The sequence below is a fragment of the Peromyscus californicus genome, unplaced genomic scaffold, assembly GCF_007827085.1.
Source record: "Peromyscus californicus insignis strain IS unplaced genomic scaffold, ASM782708v3 Scaffold_20__1_contigs__length_68692818, whole genome shotgun sequence".
Taxonomy (NCBI): domain Eukaryota; kingdom Metazoa; phylum Chordata; class Mammalia; order Rodentia; family Cricetidae; genus Peromyscus; species Peromyscus californicus.
Window position 1 is genome coordinate 49896691 of NW_026294503.1, and position 21801 is coordinate 49918491.

The following is a 21801-nucleotide window of genomic DNA, read 5'->3' on the forward strand; positions in this document are numbered from 1 at the left end:
GCTACTTGCTAGGACTGGAGGAAGTATATAGATAAAAATAGTTACTCCACCCACTATTACCAGGACTGCAACTGAGGGCCCCTAAAAACCCCAGAACATCAGTGTTAAGTGAGCTCCCTTTCTGTCGGCCACTACCACATCCACCAGCAGGTGGCGATACGGGCTCGCCTGCTCCAACTTCCACAGAGCCCTGGCCATCTTGTTTCTACAAGCGCTGGAGTGTCTCTGCAAATAAAGGGAGCTGGCAGGGGAAGGTCATTATGACAACCTGAGCAACTGCCACTCTCGGCGACAGTGCGATGGGACAATAGGACAGGTCTCCACGCCGTCCCCGAGCGGCAGGCCTAATCCTAGTCACCGGCAGAGCATGGTGAAGACAATGATGAAAGGTGCGGGAGGTGGGAGCCAGGCAGGAGCTAAGCAGAGTGTGCGTTTACAGAGCGGGGCTTCATCTCTGATTGCTCGCCCGACCCCTGATATCCGGGTCTCTTTCCTAACCGTTACCTTCAGGCACTTGCTGCCCAGGGTGGAGCCCACGCCCTCTGCCAGATCTGGCAACAATCAGTCTTTCCAAGTCTGTCTGTAGATCTGTAGAGCGTCCCCTTTGTTTTCTTTTATGAATGAGGGAGGTCAGCATTTTAGCACAGCCCTGAAATGGGACATGGCCAGTAGAAGGCCCAGGACCACAGGAGTCTTTTTTTTTCTTTTCTTTTCTCTCTCTCTCTTTTTTTTTTTTTTTTTTTTTTTTTTTTTTGAGACAGGGTTTCTCTGTGTAGCTTTGGAGCCTGTCCTGGAACTCGCTCTGTAGACCAAACTGGCCTCTGCCTCCCAAGTGCTGGGATTAAAGGCACGCGCCACCAATGCCTGGTCCACAGGAGTTTTTTTGTTTTTTGGGTTTTTTTTAACAGTTATTTTAGAAAACACTCCAAACTTCCTTCTTTCAATGTTGCCAGAGAAACTTCAACTCTGCTAAGCACAACTTGGGGACCAGAACACCCCAGAGCTAATTGAAGAAAGAAAACGCTAGGGCCATCTCCTCTACACCAGACTGGTTTCTCAATTAATTACTGCAAAGGTTCCCATCTGGGGCTTGGGTTCACAGTGTAGCTTTGTTAACAAGATGTCCAGGCAGAACCTAGGGCAGGACTCACAAGTATCTGGGTCTTCTGGGAACAAGAATAGGAGCCAGACAGTCACCACTAAGTCTCGAAGGTCACTCAGTGTCCTTGGTTTGCTTCTCTGATAAGAGGTCCAGAGTGGTCCACTGACTGGCCCAGTGTTCATTCTCAGCTCAAGTTCAGGAAGATGCACAGTCTACAGGCCCCACCTCCAGCCTCATCCTCTCCTGGGGAGAGTTTTGTGGGTCAGAGTTTAATCCCATGGGGAAGGAGCAGTGGACTTGCAGCTGTGGAGCCCAGCACCATGCTAGCCCAGTGTGATGATTATCTTATTAAAGCCTTCACAGTCTTTTTCTTACACAGTCCTCGTCCCAGAGGAAGGTCAGTGGCTTAGAAAGGTAAACTAACTTCCCCAAGTCCTCAGGGCCAGGAGAAAGTGAAGTCAGGTTTTGAATCTAGTTCTGATTCCAAAGCCCTGGCCACCTCCCCAGAACAGAATACCCAACAGGCAACCATCAGCAGAGTCCCCGCCCTGAAGCATTAAGCTGACACGGGGAGCTGGTGCGGTTAGGCTTGAAGTCTCTGGGCAAAGCCTAAAAACCTGAGTTCAACCTCTGGGACCCAGAGTGGAAGAAGAGAACCAGCTCCCAGAAGTTGTCCTCTGACCTACACACACACACCCACCCACCCACCCCCACACACACTTTTAGAATGTTGAATATTTTTTGAAACTCTGACCCAAGGAGATGGCTCAGTAAAGTGCTTGCATAAGCATGAAAACCTGAGTTCAGTCACCAGACCCACATAAAAATGTCCCACATACCTGTAATCCCAGTGCTGGGGGAGTGCAGACAGGAGGTCCCCCTGGCTCAGCCTATCCTACTTGACAGCTCCAGGCCAGTGAGAGACCCTGTCTCAAAAAACAAGGTAGAGCCGGGCATGGAGGCGCACACCTTTAATCCCAGCACTTGGGAGGCAGAGGCAGGCAGATCTCTGAGTTTGAGGTCAGCCTGGTCTGCAGAGCAGGTTCCAGGACAGCCAGGGATACACAGAGAAACCCTGCCTCAAAAAACAAAAAAAAATTTACACAGAAACAAGCTCATTGCTTGTGTTGATCAGTTGGTAACCTATGATTGGCTATAACTCAAGTGCTGTGACAGGGAGACTCAGTTACTTAGTCATAGGAGTATACTCATAGTTAGGTTCCACCATGTTTAAATGTCAAGCTGGGCTACTGCTCACTATGTATGGAAGCCATTTTTGGGTTAGACTTTATCATCCAATTATGGAGACAAGTTTAGGCTAAGCTCCAACTACTTTCTTTTGGTTTGTTTCGAGACAGGGTTTCTCTGTGTAACAGTCCTGGCTGCCCTGGAACTCGCTTTGTAGACCAGGCTGGCCTCAAACTCACTGAGATCTGCCTGCTTCTGCCTCCCAAGTGCTGGGATTAAAGGTGTGTTCCACCACCGTCCAGCCCCAACCACTTTTATGTGGGTGACAACTCCCTAGTACAGCTCTCTCTTGTGCCCAGTCTCTGTCTTGAATTCCAGCTTGATCAGTCAACTTGGATGCCTCATGACAAAATTAGTGTGTCCTGGGCTATAGAGTTGGTTCAGCGGTTAAGAGCACTGGTTGCTCTTCCAGAGGATCTGGGTTCAATTCCCAGTGCCCCTGTGGCAAATCACAACCATCTGTAACTCCAGTTCCAGGGGATCCAATGCCTTCTTCTGGTTTATTTGGGTAGTAGGCACACAGGTGGTATGCAGATATACATTCAGGCAAAACAGTCATATACATAAAATAAAAATAAAGTCCTTTTTAAAAGGTTATTATGTGGGCCGGGTGGTGGTGGCACACACCTTTAATCCCAGCACTTGGGAGGCAGAGTCAGGCAGATCTCTGTGAGTTTGAGGCCAGTCTGGTCTACAGGACAGGCACCAAAATTACACAGAGAAACCCTGTCTTAAAAAAAAAATTATTGTGTCCAAGCTGCTCTCCCTCCTCCCCAAACCTGTCTCCATCCATGTCAACCCCATTCTTGTAACTGCTCTGGACAGAAAATTTGGATTCACTGAATTTCCTCTCACATACACACACAAGAGAGAGTGAGAGAGAGAAAGAGAGAGAGAGAGACCCCATTAGCAAAGCCTGTTTGCCAGTCTTCAAACATATCTCTCTCTCTCTCTGTGTGTGTGTGTGTGTGTGTGTGTGTGTGTGTGTGTGTGTGTGTGTGTGTGTGTGTGTTTATGTATGCATAAAACAAATTTCAGTGTGTCTCACCTGTCTGGGTGAGACACCTTGATCCAAGGGGACCAGCTTTATCTAAGCCAACATCTACCTAATCTCTCCTCTTGTGTATCTATTTCTTTCCATCCACCCACATTTCTTCTCAAGCTGCCATCACCACAGAGCCAGGGTAAAAATGCAAGGCAGATCTTTTCAACTGCGAGAGGAGTCAAAAGTCCACATGGCCGTGCCGCCTCCCTTTCTGTTTCTCTTCACCCTCTGCCCCACCCACCTTGTCTCCTTGCTGTGCCCTGGTCATGCCCCACATGCCTGCCTTAGGCATTCTCCACACTTGCCATTCCCTCTGCTTGGCATGCTCTTTCCTCCAGATACAAACATGGCTAACTGTTATTTTCTTAGGAACTCAGCTTAGCAGTTACCTTATGTTGGGGGGGGCTTTTCCTGGCCCCCACATAGAAAGGCTCCATGGTATCCTTCCTGCCTCCATGGCCCTTTTACCTCACTTGTAGAACCATCATTTGTCATCCTTTTGGCCACTAAGATGCACGTTCTGTGAGGGCAGGGGCTGCTTCATTCACCGTTACTCCCAGAGCCTTGAACAGTATAAGGCATGGGTTTGTGGCCTGAGTTGTCTGGGAAGAGTTTCATAGTCTGAACCTAAACAGCCAGGGCTCTGGTATTGTTGCAGCTATCCCTGCTCAGTGTCCTGAGAGCTGAGAGGAAAACAGACCTGTTGTTGTTTCTGTTCTTTGGGGGGCCCACCACCCAGCTCCCAAATAAATCACACATGGAGGCTTATACTTAATTATAAATGCCCGGCCTTAGCTTGGCTTGTTTCTTGCCAGCTTTCCTTAACTTAAATTATCCAGGCTACCTTTTGCCTCTGATTTTTTCCATTCTCTTACTTCTGTAAATCTTACTCTTACTCCATGGCTTGCTGTGTAGCTGGGTAGCTTGGTGGCTGGCCTCTGAAGTCCTGTTCCTTCTCTGGCCACTTCTTTCCCCTCCCAGAGTTCTCCTTCTTTATATCCTCTCTGCCTGCCAGCCCTGCCTATCCTTTCTCCTGCCTCACTATTGGCCGTTCAGCTCTTTATTAGACCATCAGGCACAGTAACACAGCTTCACAGAGTTAAACAAATGCAGCATAAACAAAAGTAACACACCCTAAAATAATATTCTACAATGCCGACCCACCAGAGATCAATTGACACGATGATCGAGGAGCAACCAGGGAAGAATTCATCCTGGGCAAACAGGCCCCTGCATAGTGTAACCTAGTTATCTGACCCAGTTAGCTGACAATGGGGAATGCTGCTGGTTCTGGGAAGGGCAACGGAAGTCCAATGGCCAGCACCCCTGTGAGACATGAGGGACAACAACCAGGCAGGAAAAGCCCTGCTGTGGCACCTGAGAGACAGCTTGAGGTCTCAGAGAGCATGCTTAGCCAAGCCTGCTGGTGTTGAATGTGCCAATCATCTCAAGTTGGAAAGGCTGCACCGAGAGGCTGGCCACACTCACCTTGAATCACGTTCAACCTGTGTTTGGTTGGTAGCCCTTGCAAGTCATATACTACTGCCAAGCGCCTCATCTCTGTAGATTCAAGTTTGCTGGCTGGGGCTGCTGCTCCAGAGAGCTCACACTCTGGAAGGAGGGACTGTTCATCATTCATCTGACATGTGATGAGAGATCATGCTGTGCAGGCACAGTGCTATGCCCCTGGCTGTAGCAATTAAGAGAGCTGGGGTGGAGCTCAGTGGGTGTATTAGTTACTTTCCTGTTGCTGTGACAAAACGCCATAACCAAGGAATCTTATAACAGGAAAGGTTCACTTGGGCTTATCGTTCCAGAAGGATAAGAGCCCATAATGGCAGGGAAGCATGACAGTAAGCAGCAGGCATGAATAGGACACTGAGAGCCCACATCTTGAATCATAAGCAGGAAGCAAAAACAACTAACTCAAAAATGGTGCATGGCTTTTGAAACCACAAAGCCCATCCCCAGTGACATACTTCTTCTGGCAAAGCCACACCTCCAAAACCTACCCATACAGCTCTACCAACTGGGGACAAAGTATTCAAACATCTGAGCCTATGGGGGACATTCTCGTTCAAACCACCACAGTGGGCGAGTTCTTGCTTATCACATTCAATACCCTAAATTCAAGGTCAACAATTAGGGGGAGGGTAAGAAATGACATGTAGTCTGGAAAGAAGAGGGACAGAAATAAATAAGCAAATACATGGGCAAGACCTAACTCATATAGCCCCATGTAATGGCTGAGAGCAATTTTGATGTTTTTATTAGTAAAGGAAGCTGTCGTGGGGAGGAGGAAGCTGTGGTTGATATTTTCAGAACACTGTCATCATCCCTACTTGAACCAGGGCAAGACCTTGCCATTCCCTGAGCCCGAACCAGGAAAAGCCTGCCATTCCCATGAGTCTGAGGCATCGGTGTCTTTCCCACGGCCATGAGTCTGTTTTCCAGGAGTCCGGCCTCCACTCAGGGGCGACAAGTTGGTCATGCAAGTGATAGGTCTGACTGGGTGATGTGGGGAGCTGGCTGGTCACTGAGGCACCAAGCATGTAAGGGGAAAAGAGGCTTCCCCAGACTCAGCTGAAACTTGCCAGGCAAGCAAGCCCCAGGGCAGGTGTAGAGCTGATTGAGTTTCATGTCCACTGTGTGCATAAGATAAACAGCATGGAAAAGAAAGACTTTGGTCTCAGGATCTGGGTTCCTTCCCTCCATATGATCTTAGCTACACGTTCAGCCTCTTTTTCCTCTTCTCCAGGATTCCCTGAGCCTTGCCTGGGGAAGCCATAACTTCATCAAGGTCTAGAGTGTTTCAGGTTCTCAGGACTGAGGGTTTGACGGAGCCCAGTTGTCTGAGGCAGGCTGTGTCATCTGCCTGCAACAACACAAGTTGGGGGTGGAGGGACAGGAGCAGAGCCCGGGCTAGGTTCAGCTTCCTCAGCCTCCTGTGACTTCAGCCAGGTATCTGACCCCCAGTCACTCACCTAAGACACACATCGTTGATGAGTAAGTGGAATGGACGTGTGAGAAGGTACATACTGGCCATCCCAGGTCACTGGGGCCTCAGGGACTCAGACCCAGTGTCAAATGGGTGTGTAGAGTCATATTCTACACTACTACCTTCTGTCCTCTTATTGCTCATGTGCTTTTGAAAATATGACTTAGATGTCCCAAGACTGGGTTTCCACATTTGTAAAATGAGGTTAATAAACACACTGTCATCCTAATCTTATTCTGAGAATTAAATGACAATTACATAAAAAAAAAAAAATGCTTCGGGGATATCCAGGGCTCATGCATGTAGCATGTCATGCCAGTAATTTACATGGAAGGAGCCAAAGTCATCGAGATCAGATTTAACAGGGGGAGGGTAACGTTTCCCAGTAAAGTCCAAACCATGAGCTCTGCATAAATATTTTTCCATCTCTGTCGTAGAAAAGTCACCCCTCCCGGTGACAAGCGGCTGGAACCTTTGGTAAGCAACATCAAATGAGAACACATCTTATGTGATGACTTGTGGCATTGGCCTGTTTCTTTTCTCAGTAAACAAGCCCTGATTAGCCCTGTCTGGAGGGCCCCCCTGAGTGTGAGGCTGGAGGTTGGGGGAAATGCCCAGGCCTCTTCCCATCGGCCTTCCTGGCTGAAAGTTCAGATGACAGCCTTGACTCCCTGGAGCAGCTGGCCTTCTTCCACCCAGAAACACTGGAAATGGATCTGCTGGAGAGTTAGCCAACGAGCATTTCTTGGAATCGTAAATGTCTGAGGGCTGCTGCAATACTTTAGATTATCTTGTTTTCTTTATCCGTGGAAGCCAAGGTTTTAATGCAGCATCTGTGTGAGTATCTTTTGATAATAAGAACCAAATGTTGTTGGTGGAAATGACTGGAAATTACACCGAGGATCAGAATGTGGGCTTTTAGATTCCCTCTGGAAGGCCTGCTGAGAAACAAACACATAAGACGTCTCTCCTACAAATCACCTAGGGATGTCGCAACCCTGGGGGCTCCTGCTGCCTCCTCCCTCCAGGCATGGGTGGGCTGGGACTGTGCAGCCTCTTGGAGGCTTCTGCCAGCTGGTGGAGATGCCCCACAGCTCCAATCAGTTCTCCAGCCTTCTCCTCTGAGTGCCTTCCTTGGCCGCATCTAGAAACTTCTACCTAGACATCCCACAGGCCTGTCAAAATCAAACCCATCATTTTCCCCCAACCTGGCTTTCTCTTCTATTATTACCAGATGCCACACTGATGGTCCTACAGGAGAAACCTGGAGCTCATTCCTGACCCCTCCCCATGCTCCCCCTACCAGCCGATGGCATGTCTCACTCTGACGTCATTCCCTCTTACCCACACATTGGCTCCTGTCGTGGCATCCAGTCTCCCCCCCAGACACCAAACCCTTGCAGGGTCTCCTTTGCCAGGCTCCGATAGTGCCTCTTTTTTTCCAAGCCCACCGCCAGCCAAAATGATCTTCTTTTTGGAGGGGGGCGGGGAAACAGATCCTATTCAACCATAACCAAAACTGAAGGTGGGGCTGCGGAGAGAGTTCAATCAGTAAAGTGTTTGCTGTGAAAGCATGAGGACCTGAGTTTGATCCCCGACACCGACGTAAAAAGCCCAGCACTGGGATGCACATCTGTAATCCCAGTGCTGGGGAAGCAGAAGCCCCGCTCACTGGCTAACCAGACCGGATGGGTTGGTAAACTGTCCCAGTGAGAGAGCCTCTCTCAAAAAATGAAGTTAAGTAGATAGCTTAGGCAGTAAAGCAACTGCCATGCAGTCATAAAGAGCTGAGTTTGGCTTCTCTGCATCCACATAAAAAGTCAGGCTGCATCGGTAACCCTAATAACCACAGGGCTGAAACAGGCAGGTCCCTGAAGCTCACTGGCCAGTCAGCTTAGCCGATCAGTGAGTTCTGGCCTCAGTGAGAGACCCTGTCTCAAGCACAGAGGTGGAGAAGGATAGAGAAAGACGCTGTATGTTGGCCTCTGGCCTACACACACCCTTACTACAGGGCCGGGCAGGACCAGAGAGACTTCTGGCTACATTTGGTGCCCCACATTGGGCACCACTTGTTAAGATCAATCCATGTGAATCTATTTAATGGGTAACAGAGATTTATTAAGACATAAATTGGGCTGGAGAAGATGGCTCAGTGGTTAAGAGCACCAACTGCTCTTCCAGAGGACCTGAGTTAGATTCTCAGCACCCACATGGCAGCTCACAACTGTCTGTAACTCCAGTTCCAGGGGACCAGACACCCATGGCAAAACACCAATGTGCATAAAATAAAGTTAAATAAAAAAATTTTTAAAAAAGATACAAATCATTACAAAAGTAATGATTACTGGAAAGCAATTGCCTTGCATGGTAGTAACGTCAGACATCAGCACCCAACCTGCCATGTGTGCATTTGTGAAGCTGCCTGCTCCTTTCCATCGTGCTGAACTACTGAAAAGTCACCATGAGCAAGGCCCACCCTTCCAAATTGAAGAAATTTATGGACAAGAAGTTATCTTCGAAGTTAAATGGTGGCCGACACAGATAAGTAATACCACGAGGCTTTGATCTTTATGAATCTTGTGATTGGTGAGTGTGTGGAGACGGCAACTAGTGGGCAACAGAATAACATCGGCATGGTGGTCATACAAGGAGGCAGCAGCATCATGTTAGAAGCCTTGGAAAGAGTCTAAACAATGGCTGTTCACAAGGGCTGTTCAGCAGAGGAGTCCACATCCCCTCCCCAAAGTACTGTTTGGCTGGGGTGTAAAATTGGCTCATGTACATTTTCATATGAAACTTTTTGATAAATAAACGTTTGTGATGCTAAAAAAAAAAAGATATAAATTGAGGAAATACGCTCACGAATACAGAACGGAGTAGACAGCTGAAGTTGTCCTCTGATCTGACCGGGAGCCAATCCACCTGGCAGTTCAATCAGACCGGGAAGTAGGCAGCAGGGAGCAGGGGCTCATGAACCTTCTCTCTTACCTTTTAAGAGGTCACATACAACGGCAGGAAGCACCACCTCCTTCAGGCCCTATAACTCAAGGTCATAGGCAAATACTACTATACTCCCCCAGGCTCCCGTAACTCAGCACCAATAAACAAATTGGTTTGGATGTAATTGTTTCTTTTGTCTGCTAGTGTCCTATCTGGGGTGAATAGATGTTCTATTAGTCTCTTTCAGTCCCCCGCCCCCATGAAGCATACTGCCATGAGGGCCTGTGAATTCAGAAATGACTGGAAGGAAAGTTGGCAAAGGAGGGTCCTAAGAGGGTCAGAGGGTACCAGAGAAGATACTGAAGGCAGACCAAAGGCTTGGTCAGTCCCTGGGGTCTGGCAAAGTGTTAGTGAATGGCAACGGCCGATTTCTGAGCGAAAAAGCTAAAGGTGGCACATGCTCTCTGACTTCCCTTTCAAATTCCACTGCCTTTAACAAGGACTTCGCCATGGAGACTCTACATGGAGGCCCACATAGGCCCGCATTCCCTCACCTGGAATCAGCTGCTTGGCCCTGGGCCAGCATCTCCATGGTGTAGGTAGGCCTGCCTGCTGCTGCCTCTGGAGCCTCTAATGAATAACAGATTTGAGTGCATTTGTTTGCTTTGCTTTTAGAAGGCAGCCATGAACTAAACATGCATTAGGTGAATGAAGTAGCCCCTTTCCCTCAAGCTTTCTTCCCTGCCAGGCTGCCCCAACATGCCCAAAGTGACAAGCCCTGAAGAACTCAGTGTGGGGTTCTATGGGCTCCCCAGAGCCTCCACCAGAAAGGAAACCACAATTCATTCTGTGAGACCTTCTCTGTCTTTTGTTCGGACTCCTCCACATTCTGCTGAACACCACTCGAGAGTGCCACCCTCAGATGGCTCCTAGCTTCAGATGAGAACTCCAAGCCCTTAGCAACCAAGTCACATGTGTGGTGGTATTGTGTTCCCCAAAATACTGTGAACCCTAATAAATTTATCTGGGGTCAGAGACAGAACAGCCACAATATTAAACATAAAGGATAGGCAGTGGTAGCACACGCCTTTAATCCTAGCATTCCAGAGGCAGAAATCCATGTGTTCAAGGATACAGACAGGCATGGTGACTCATCATGCCTTTAATCCCAGAAAGCGAGCCTTTAATCCCAGGGAATGGTGGTAGAAAACAAAAAGGTATATAAGGCGTGAGGACCAGAAACAAGCAGCATTTGGCTGGTTAAGCATTTGGCTGGTTAAGCTTTCAGGCTTCTAGCAGCAGTTCAGCTGAGACCCATTCTGGATGAGGACTCAGAGGCCTCCAGTCTGAGGAAACAAGACCAGCTGAGGATCCTGCGAGGTGAGGTAGCTGTGGTTTGTTCTGGTTTTCTGATCTCCAGCATTCACCCCAATAACTGGCCCCGAGTTTGATTTTATTTTATTTATTTTTTTTTTATTTTATTAATAAGACTCTCAAAGACTCATGCTATACACATGGGCAGTGAGGCCTGGAACTCGGACATCGCACTCCTGAAAGCACGCTTATGGAACAAGCTTCAGCCATTCCTCTTCCACATTCTCTGACTCTCTCCACATAAGGCCATGGACAACTGAGATGCAGGTTCTAAGGGAACCATGTACACATAGCTTTGAACAAAGTACTCAGTAGAGCTTTGCTCACAGAGCACATGGGTGCCTTGCTTAGTCACACACCAAGCAACACCTCACCCCACCAAACTCTCCCTCCCTAGTGTGAGCCCCTCTTTTGGATTGTGACATTAAAAGCCCCTGGGCAGCCTTTATCCATTCACTTAACATCCATAAACCCATCTTTCTGAGTAGAAGTCACCACACATTCCCACATTTCCGAATTCACCATCAATCACCCTGTGGTTTTTCTGGGGCTGGCAAACCTGGCTTTGCACACAGCAGGGTCACAGAACTAGCAGTGGGGTGGCCTCTGCACAGAGGAGGCATCCTAAGAGGGGGTCCACTGCCAGCCACCCCAGCCACAGCACAGCCTCTTCCATGGGGCGCCGAGTAATTGGTTCTGTATGGTGTTTGTTATGGCTTATGTCAAAAAATCAGAAAAGAAGCCTCTGGGGGAGGAAGGCTTTTGTCAGACACCACATGGCTGGGCCCCTGCTGTGGCTCTGCTAACCTGGTCCCAATTAGGGGTTTGTGGGACTCGGGCTGTGAGCTTGTTTTTGAAGCTCTTTGACTGAATTTTGCCTCCTCAGAGCCCCGCTTCCTTTTCAAAATGCAGACTTGCAAAAGCCTTGGAGGTGCAGCTGAGCGGGGGTCCTACAGTCGGGCAGTGTTGGAATACTGTTCATTCTTGCCTCTCTGCACCAGGCAGTGCCCAGAGCCAGGTTGTGGGGCTGACAGTCAAGCAGATGGATGCTTCCAACTGATGCTAGTCACCTTGATTCATGAGGGAGCTGGATGGAAACTTGGGGAGAGATGCTGTTTTCTTCCAAGTCTTGGGCACCATTTTGCCATCTACAAAAATACCCTTTGCTATATTTAGGCCCTACTCATAGGCCCTGCTCTCGAGAATGTTTCTCAGGCTGTTTTTATCATTTAATATTTTTTCCTGCCACCTGGAGAAATCATCAAGCATTTGAGTCCCCCGAATTCACTCTTCCTGCAGCTCGCTAATTAAAACAAACCGCTGGCCAAATTACTACCTTCAAACGGAATTCGGGCGTCAGTGGAAAGTACTGGCATGTGTTTTTCCCACCCTCATGACTCCTCGCTAGTGTTTATGAGGCACCTGCCCTGTGCCAGGCCCTGCTCTGTGCTATACACAGGTTTGCTCACTTCAGGCTCTTGTCCCCTGTGGGAACCATGAGTCACCATCACACCATGTTAAAGACAAAGAAGGCCCACCAGGGAAGTACAGCCATTGGTCCCCATCCCCAGAGCCTCAGGGAGAATGATGCAAAGCTTTGCTTGACTGTCCTGGGACTGATTTGTGTGGTGTGACACTCTTCCTGGAGAGGCATGAAGAAACATTTACTTACCCCAGATAGGGAACTGAGGTCAGACCACGGTGTGGATAACATTGAAGCCCGTCTTGGTGAATCAGTGGGTTTTATTGGGGTTACTTACAGGAGTATGGGTGAGAGGTTACTTATGGAAGCAGAAATGACTCAGGGTAGCTATATCAAAACAGCTCTCCCCAGCATGGGTGACAGCTCCTCAAAGCTGGAGGAGAGTGTTGGAGAGTGTCCTTTCCAGGTAGTTCAGCTAGTCTCAGCCTCTTCCAGACAGCTCAGATAGTCACTGCTCCTTCCAAGCATTTTGGCTTGTCTGCTCCAGGCAGCTCAGAACATCTGAGAGCTCCCCTCAGCCATTTTTACTGCCCATATAAGGATAGGGCAGGAGAGACCTAGTGAATCTGGTCAGTTTCAGGGACTTCCTAAAGCCTTTGAGTTGTTTACTTCCTGTCTTAAGGAGCCTATCCTCTACAGGATGGAGTGTTTCACCTCCCCCCAGAAAATCCTGTGTCTTAAGTAGCTTCCTCACAGGAAGGACAGTTTCCCTCCCCTTTAACATCCTGTGCCTTAACCAGCTTCCCCGAGAAAAAAATGTTTTCCTCTTAGAACATCCTGTGCATTACTGAACTTCCCTCCAAGACGGAACATTTTGTCCCAGAGGAAATTGCTGCACAACACGACACCAAGACTCTCTTGAAGGAGACCCCTGTATAGCAGGGGCTCCCTCCTGGACCCCAGTTAGGCACAAACCACACACAAACACCTGTTTTCTCAGAGAGACCCTTTATTCAGCAGGGAAGAAAAGTTAAAGTGGCCGCTTTCTGACTCAGGCAGAAAGACAGCAGCAACTGGCCTTGCAGGTGGAATTTTTAAGAAGAGAAAAGGGGAAGTCTGTGTTAGAATGGGCTATGGTGTGGTGGTAAAAAGACAGGGGACAAGGGGAAAGGGACAATGAAAAAGGAGCAGGGGTATTTGTCCTGGAGGGACAAAGGACTGCCTTGTAGAGAGGAGACAGATGTGGCCCATAGGCAAATGGCTGTTTATAAAGGTAAAATGGGAAACCCTGTGTTAGGATGAGGTGCTTCATTTTAATTGGACATGTTAATTAGGCGAACCAAAGGGGGCTTTTGATTGCTGAACTTCAGTACTTTGATAGCTGGACCTTGGTAGTCAGCCTCAGGAGGAGGAAGTGGCCAAATAAGGGAATGGACCTGGGGGCTAGCTTCAGGAATGTCGCAAGGCCCAGGGAATTGGGGAGGAGGGCAAACGCCACCAGAGCCACATGCTCGAGTGGGCTAGTGTCCTCTCATCCCTCCTATATGGCACTCAGTGCTAGAAGAGGCAGGTTAGGGACAGTGACTTCTGAGGGTACAGATTTTATTTGCACATGGAATCCCATAGGAATCTGGAAGTGCGTTCTGAGGGAGGGCTCTGACCCAGGAGGGGTTGATGAGAGCCCATCTCCTAGTACAGGGGTTCCCCAACCTCAGTCCCACTCTCAGAGTCTGTTCTTCGCCTCTAGCCCCCTCCTCAACGAGGGTGACATTGACACTCTGTTTACTGCTCCTGGGGCTCTAGCACTACAGATGTGAAACAGAGAAGTTCTCCTAAACCAGCCCTGCCTCAAAGATTAGCTCTCTCTCTCTGGTGTGTGTGGTCTTTGGCTCAGACACCTGGTCTAGTTCGCTCACAGACTCATCATCCACGCTGCTGTTTGGGCTTAGGCCTGGCTTCTGCAGAGCAGCCAACAGCTTCCTGACTGTGTGGTTTCCAACCTCCTTCTGGGAAGGTCAGTCACAACAGTAAGGGCTGCATCCTCCTGAAACTGCCCTTCCCTGCTGGCCCAGGAAATTGAGAACAACTGTGACCTTCAGCAGTGACACAGGCCATGCAGCACATGGGGTTATCACCTCCACCTGAGAGAGAAACGAAGGCTGCCACGTTTTGTTTGTGTGGTTTGCAAAGGGGTTTCTTGTAGCCCCAGGTTGACCTCAAACATGAGGATGACCCTGAGCTTCTGATCCCCCTGCCTCTGCCTCAAGAGAGCTAGGATTATGGGTATGCACCTCCACATCCAGTTTTTTGTGATGCTGGAGATCATATTCAGTGTTTCGAGCATGGTAGAGAAACATTCAACCAACTGAGCTACACCCCTAGCCCCTGAAGCAGTCGTTCATGAAGATATCTGAGAACCTTGGGGCCAGATTCCTCCAAGGAACAAGCCTGACTTCATCATTCTCCCAAACCTTATGGGATCCACCCCTACTCCCACCCCTCCCCCCACCCCTACCATGTCTAACCTCAGGTGTGGACAATGGCTTTACAGCCCTGTCAGGAATGATCCTGCCTGCTAGTCCAGCCTTAGCCCCTCTAGAACCAACCACACCCAAGAGAACCTTTGCATGAACTGTCACCTGGGTTACCTTTCCCATCAGTGCACCTGGCAAACCCCCCTTCCTCCTCTCTCAATCTGTAAGGGAACATCGGTGTTTCAAGGCTCTGCCCCAACAGTGACTCCTTTCTTCCTGCTTCTGGGTTCTCCCATGCCTACTATATGCACCTCTCATGGGACACCTCTGACTGTCCTTTGTCCACTTCTGGTGGTTGACAGTAGGACCTGAGAGGAAAGGTGGGGTGCTGGATAGTTTTATGTCAACGACACAAGCTAAAGTCATTTGAGAGGAGGAGCCCCAATTAAGAAAATGCCTCCATAAGATCTAACTATAGGGAAGCCAGTATGGTATTTTTTATTAATGATTGGTGGGAGAAAGGCACAGCCCACCCTGGGTGGTGGCACCCCTGGGTTGGTGGTCCTGGGATCTATAAGAAAACAGACTGAACAAGTCAGGGGAAGCAAGTCCGTAAGCAGCATCTCCATGGCCTCTGCATCAGCTCCTATCTCCAGGTTCCTGCCCTGTTTGAGTTCCTGTCCTGACTTCCTTTGAGGATGAACAGAGATAAGGAAGTCTCTGTGCCTTCAAATCCCTCCCAGGCTTGCCCACACTGACTAGTGAGTTTGCAGAGGATCCAGTCCCCTAGCCCTACCCAAGTCACCCTCCTTTTAGACCTCTGCCTTCCTCTGGTACCCAGCTAATCTTCTCACTGAGAATTTAAACCTTCAACTTAGAATCTTAGTGTCTGTCTACCCCTGATGATGGCAAAGTTCTGCATGGTTTCCTCTGGTGTGTTTTTCCTCACTGTCCTGTGCCCTGACTTTGCTGGTATCCTGTGCATGGGCAAAAACATGGTGTGATTTGGGCCAAGTGTCCCTCAGAGGGACTGGTTCTTAAGGCTTAATGTCCAGGTAGGAGTCAAGCATGACAGGGTGGTTTATCATGAAGGGTCTGACTTCAACAATTGGTTCATCCATCAAGGATTAATAATTGGCCAGACTATAGCAGGCTAGCAGAGACCAGAGAAGGTGGGGTCTGACTGGAAGAAGTGGGAAACTGGTGGTGTCTTTGAAGGTTATGTCTTTTTGATGGCCTCTTCTGTGTTTTTCTAATTACTCATTGCTGTGAGTAATTGGAATTAGAATCCTCCCCCACTACATGTTCCCACTGCCATGATATTTTATCTTGTCTCAGGCCCACAGAAATGGATCCAGCCGGACTACATTGAGCCCTCTGAAACCCTGAACAAAGTCAATCTTTTCTCCTTTTAATTTTTTTTTTAAAAAAGATTTACTTATTTCACTTTTATGTGTATGGCTATTTTGCCCACTGTGTGCCCGTGCACTGTGTGTGCAGTACCCTCAGAGGCCAGGAGAGGGCATCAGATCCCTTTGCGCTGGGGTTACATGTGGATGCTGGGATACTGGGAAGTGAACCCAGGTCCTCTGCAGGAGCAACAAGTGTTCCTTAATAACCAAACCATCTCTCCACTCCTCCTTCTAACTTTAAGACAGGTCTTTTGTCACCGTGATAAAAGGCTGGTGACCACAAAGCATGATGACACACATGTGTTGCAGAGGCTCATTTCCTCACTCCTCATTCTCAAAAACCTTGAGGCTATGAGACTTTTTGTTTTGTTCTGCTATTTTTCAAGACAGGGTTTCTCTGTGTCCTGGAACTCGCCTTGTCGACCAGGCTGGCCTCAAACTGAGAGACCCCCCTGCCTCTGTCTCCCAAGTGCTGGGATTAAAGGCGTGCGCCACCACCATCTGACAACCTCGAGGCTATGAAGCACCTAAGAACCATATGGACTATGAGGTGAGCACAAGCCCTCAGTGCCCAGTTCCTCGGAGCGGGGGGGGGGGGGCGGGGGGGGGGGCGGGGGGGAGGGTGTGGCATACTCAGGCTCTGTTGGTTGAGGAGTTTCCAAGGTGGGAGGAACCTAAGCACAGAGCCCCCAAGTACCTCACTCTGCCTGGTGTGGCTCTGGTAAGAAGAAATATTGCCTGGATTTCATGGCCAGTTTCTCGTTATTGTTCACGGTACCATCTTGGGCCGTAGTATCCTGGTTATGCAGTAATCTCTGTTGAGGCAGGATCTGTGTTCAGACCCCTGAAGCCATAAGAGGATAACCCTTGTGTCTGTGATGCTGTGTGCTGAGTTTACAGGTCCTGAAACATTCTTAGCTGGCCGCTCTGCCTGCTGGGTGGTCAGTCGGCCTGTCAAGTGAAGCCCTGAGGGGTTGCATGGGTAGAAAGATGTGAACACACTAGAAAGCTCTTCAGGAGGCTCGATTGCCTAGGTCATGAATGGCCAGGGATGGAACCCAGAGAAGAAGGAAAGTCCCAAGTGTCTTGCTTTGTTCTAGCAGCTGGCCAGCTGTTGGTATCAGTCACAGAAGTTAGCTGGCTTTGATGTGAGGACACATGTAAGAATTTGCAATGGCTGCTATAATAACACACCACAGTCCAGGGGACTTAAGCTTCAGCAATGAGTTGTCTTGCTAGGGGGAGTGGGGAAGCCCCAAGTGAATGTGCGAAGGAGTAGATGAAGTCCTAATGAATGTGTGTTGTTGACATGAGCACAGCCATTCCTGAACCCCAATGCCTCAGACCCATGTGAATGGCAAAGCCTTCCCCCAGTTAAACTCAGGGTGTTGCCATTGCCTTCTCCTGGTCCAAGTAGAAGTGTTTATGAATAAATGACAGATGTGCAAAAACTATCAAACACAGCTTCCTCCTGGGGACGTTGCAGCCTGAGACTGTTCCCTTATGGGGGCCTTCTACAAAGTCTAGCTAACCCTGCCTCCTTATTCAGTTGAATGCAACAAACCTGCCTCCTCTGTTGAGATGTATAAAATAAATGGGCTGGGCTTCTAGGATGCAGTTGGTGCCCGCCATCAGAGCAAGCATAACCCACCCAATCCTAGCTTTTCTGTATAAGTGTCTGTGCATCTGTCTTTTCTTATCGCTCATTGCCCAGTCAAATTTCCAGGACCAAGCAGTGTAGGACGAGGTATCTTGCATTTCTAGAAAACAGAAAAGTCGAGATGTCTCCAGGGCTGGTTTCTTCTGAGTCCTTTCTCCTTGGCTGTTTACAGACATCCATCTTCTCCCTGTGCACTTGTATGGTTATCACTTTGTGCGTTTCTATATTTCCATCTCCCTGTAAGGACAGCATCATGTTGGATTAGCATCATGTTGGATTAGGATACATCATAATGACCTCAATCAACCTTAGTGCCTTACCGACTCCAAGTGTGTCAGGTGCTGAGATCCTGGGTTTTAGGACATTAGCATATGGATTTGGGGGCGGGGGTCACGATGCAGCCATTATAGTAAGTACATATCCGGTTTAAAACGGGCTGAGTTCTAAGAAACAGACAAGCATCCAAGAGGCGATGGTGGGGTGTGTTTCTGAATTTGGAGGACAGCTTGGCTGGGGACGTGAATTCGGGTGTAAAGAGTGACAGGGATCAAGAAACAGCTGTATCAGCCCTGAGAGGGGAGGGAGAAGGGCACAAGACCCGCTGGGAAAAGTGCAGATGGAAGCTGTGGCCAGAGAATCAGAAGACCCATGGATAGATAGAGTCCTAGAAGGCCCCAAGCAAGGAATTACTTTAAGGCGGTGATTTTCAACTACGGGTCACAACCGCCTTGACAACCCTCTATCTCCAAAAATATTTACTGTTGCTGTTGTATGCTGTTGTGATCCATAACAGCAGCAAGATTACAGTTATGAAACATCAACAAAAATAATTTTATGGTTGGGGATCATCACAACATGAGGGACTGTATTAAAGGGTCACAGCATTAAAATTGAGAACCACCGCTTTAAGGAGTGGCCGCCATGGATCCACTTTCTCCATATTATGCCACACACACATGCTGTAGCTCTGGGGCCTCTTCATACCTGGTTCTCACTCAGTTCTCTGTTTTCTGCAAGATGCGACATAGTTAAGAGCAGCAGCTGAGTTTCATCACCCCAGGACTGTGGTTTGGAAAGAGAATAAAAATTAAAATACAAACTATTGTATCCCCCTAGCGGGTATGGGTTTTTATGTTCGTGAAATCAGCCCGCTTTCCGGGTGGGACAAATCAGTATGTCTTTTAATCTTGATCTCAAGATGCTCATGTCTCCCCCAGGAGATTCTGAAGTTAAATGGCACATCCAAATGGATATTCTACTTGGAAGGTTAAAAGAAGGCGGGGAGATCCATCCAGCCTGTGCTTACTGTGTAGCCTTGTTTGGTCTCTCGGCATCCATTGGTTAAAGGGAATGATGTCTTCCAGATGCTTCCAATCTTCTCCGGCCAAGAATCTGGCTGGCCAACTGGGCCCCCACCCTCAGTCTGGCTGCCCATAGCCAGATGGACTTTCCCAGCCCAGCTTCTCACACGCCCACCGCAGCTGTGTCTGTGGTCTTGCCTCATGTGGTAGACAGGGCCAAGCAGGCTCCCCTGTAGACCCTTCCTCATGTAGTAGACAGGGCCAAGCAGACTCCCCTGCAGACCCTTCCTCATGTCATAGACAGGGCCCAGCAGGCTCCCCTGCAGACCCCTCAGTTCTAGGGTGTGCCTTGTTGGGCCTCGTTGGTTTACCAGGCCTCAGCATGAGAGGAATCCTTTGGAAATCACTTGGAAAGGATTTGGTGACCCTCAGCCACCCTCTCAGTCCCCTCTATAGCTCCTCTTCTCTCTCCTTCTTCTTCTGCTGGTGTTGTGAGTATCCTGATGCCTGAATGGGTCTGCTCCTGGTGACAGGGCCTCCAAACTGTTGCACTACACTTGTGACTACTCCATTCTTGGCACTTGCTATATACTGACTTGAATGGATAAATATCAACTTTCTCCTTTCCTTCCTTCCCTTCCCTTCCTTCCTTCCTTGCTTGCTTCCTTCCTTCTTTCTTTCTGTTTTTTGCTTTTTGTTTTTGTTTTTCAAGACAGAGTTCCTCTGTGTAACCCTGGCTGTTCTGGAACTCGCTCTGTAGCCCAGGCTGGCCTCAAACTCACAGAGATCCACCTGCCTCTGCCTCCCGAGTGCTGAGATTAAAGGCATTGCACCATCACCACCTGGTTGTAAATTCTTTCTTATATTTTCATGTCTCAATAAATTAGACCCCAATATTAGGAGTCATTTTTAACTTTTTTCATGTGCACGTGTGTGTACATGTTTGCATGCACATGGGTGCGCTTGTGTGCGGATGTATGTGCATTTACACAGATGCCGGTGCCCATGCATGTGCACAAGGAAGCCTGAAGTTGATGTTTTCCTTGATTGTTTTTCACTCTATTTATTGAGGAAAGTTCTCTCACTGCATCACAGCTCACCCACCAATTTTGCTAGTTTAACTAGCCAGCATGCCCCAGGGATACCCTGCCTCTTCACACCCCGCGATTGCACGTGGTCACCACATTGGCCTAGTGAACTCCAGTTCTTATGTTTATGTGGCAAGCGCTTTATCCAATGAGCTATTTCTACATTCCTCTTTTTGATTTTCTATTTTGAAAACTAAAAATTAAAAAGTCACAGAAAGGGGGTTGGGAATTTAGCTCAGTGGTAGAGCGCTTGCCTAGCAAGCCCAAGGCCCTGGGTTCAGTCCTCAGCTCTGAAAAAAATAAAATCACAGGAAGTTGTGAAAAACCACACAGAGAGATGTCTGTTTCTGAGCAGATAGATAGATGTCCTTTCCCCATTCTGCCCACCAAATGCAACTGAAAACCCTAGACACAGAGACACTGACCGACAGGTGGGGGCCAACGAGTGACTTCCGGGTCTAAGGAGCCCAGGAGGCTGCCATCCAGAACCAGGAACAGACACAAACTAAACTCAGGCCAACAGAGCTAGGCCACTGCAGGCTACCAAGACAGAGTAAGTGGTGTGCTTCTGCTGAGCACAACAGTCAGGGAGTGACTAACACACACACACACACACACACACACACACACACACACACACACACGCCAAACCCTGTGAAGTGTCCAAACTTTCTGCCAACTGGTATTGCGGGGCAGAGAGCAAGACCTCCATTCCTGCCAGGGAGACAGGTGCCTTGCCATGGTGTCAGGAGAGACTGCTGTCACGCAGAATATCAAGGCACCTTTCTTGTTCCTACTAGGAGTCAAGATTCTCATCATGTCCTCCGGTGGCGGAGCTGACCCTCCACCAGCTCCGTGGCTGCAGGCAGGTATTGGTGGAGGCTGGTACAGAGCTGGAACTGTCACTTCCACTGAGCAGTGACAAGGAGCAGACCTCTCCCACCCCAGGTTATCAAGGAAGGCTGAGTAGGAAAGCTGGCCTTCTCCTTCCATCGTGGTAATGGGGCAGCGTCCCCTCCCCCTGCCAGAGCTGCACAAGAAAAAGCCAGCTGCAGCAGGACACTTAAATAAGATCCAGAGTCTCAGCTGAAATATGAGACTGTTCAGGTTTCAACGGAAAAATCACTCATCAGCATGCCAACTGCCAGAGAGATCGCAATCGGAGTGAAAAACGACAAGGAATAGACACAACCATGGGGTAGCAGGCATGTCAGCTTATCAGGCCAAGATCTTGAGGCTGCAATGATAAAAATGTTTCCATAGGCAATTAGTCTGGAAGACAAGAAAAAGGAAAAATAGAGGCTCAACAAATAATCATGAAAGGAAATACATAAACAAATGTAGAAAAATAGAAATTGTCCAGGAAGAATAATAGAAGAAAGACCAGAAGAAAATCCCAGCAGAACCCTGGGGGAGAGTTGTTAATGGGATTCTGTAATAAGAAAGAATAAGAAAGGGGGGTAGAGACGAAATAATTTAAAACTCCCCAAATTAGGGGAATGGCCAAATCTCTGAGAATCTCAGTTAACCTCCAAACTGAAGTCACCAAGACAGCGCTAGGTCAAACTGTCCCAAACTGTAAACAAAGGGAAATACTTGAAAGCAGTGTGCTGCTTTCCTGTGGGATCAGTACTTACTACAGAGTCCTCATCCTAACTGTGGGGTCAGTACTTACTGCACAGTCCTCATCCTAACTGTGGGGTCAGAAGGCAGGCTCTTGACACTCTACAAGACTG

At 48.6% G+C, this 21801-nt stretch overlaps 1 pseudogene; it reads left to right on the forward strand.

The window, feature by feature from the left end:
- The first annotated feature begins 8854 nt into the window (after window positions 1–8854).
- On the forward strand, window positions 8855–9083 carry LOC128116310 (small nuclear ribonucleoprotein G-like; annotated as a pseudogene).
- The last annotated feature ends 12718 nt before the right edge of the window (window positions 9084–21801 follow it).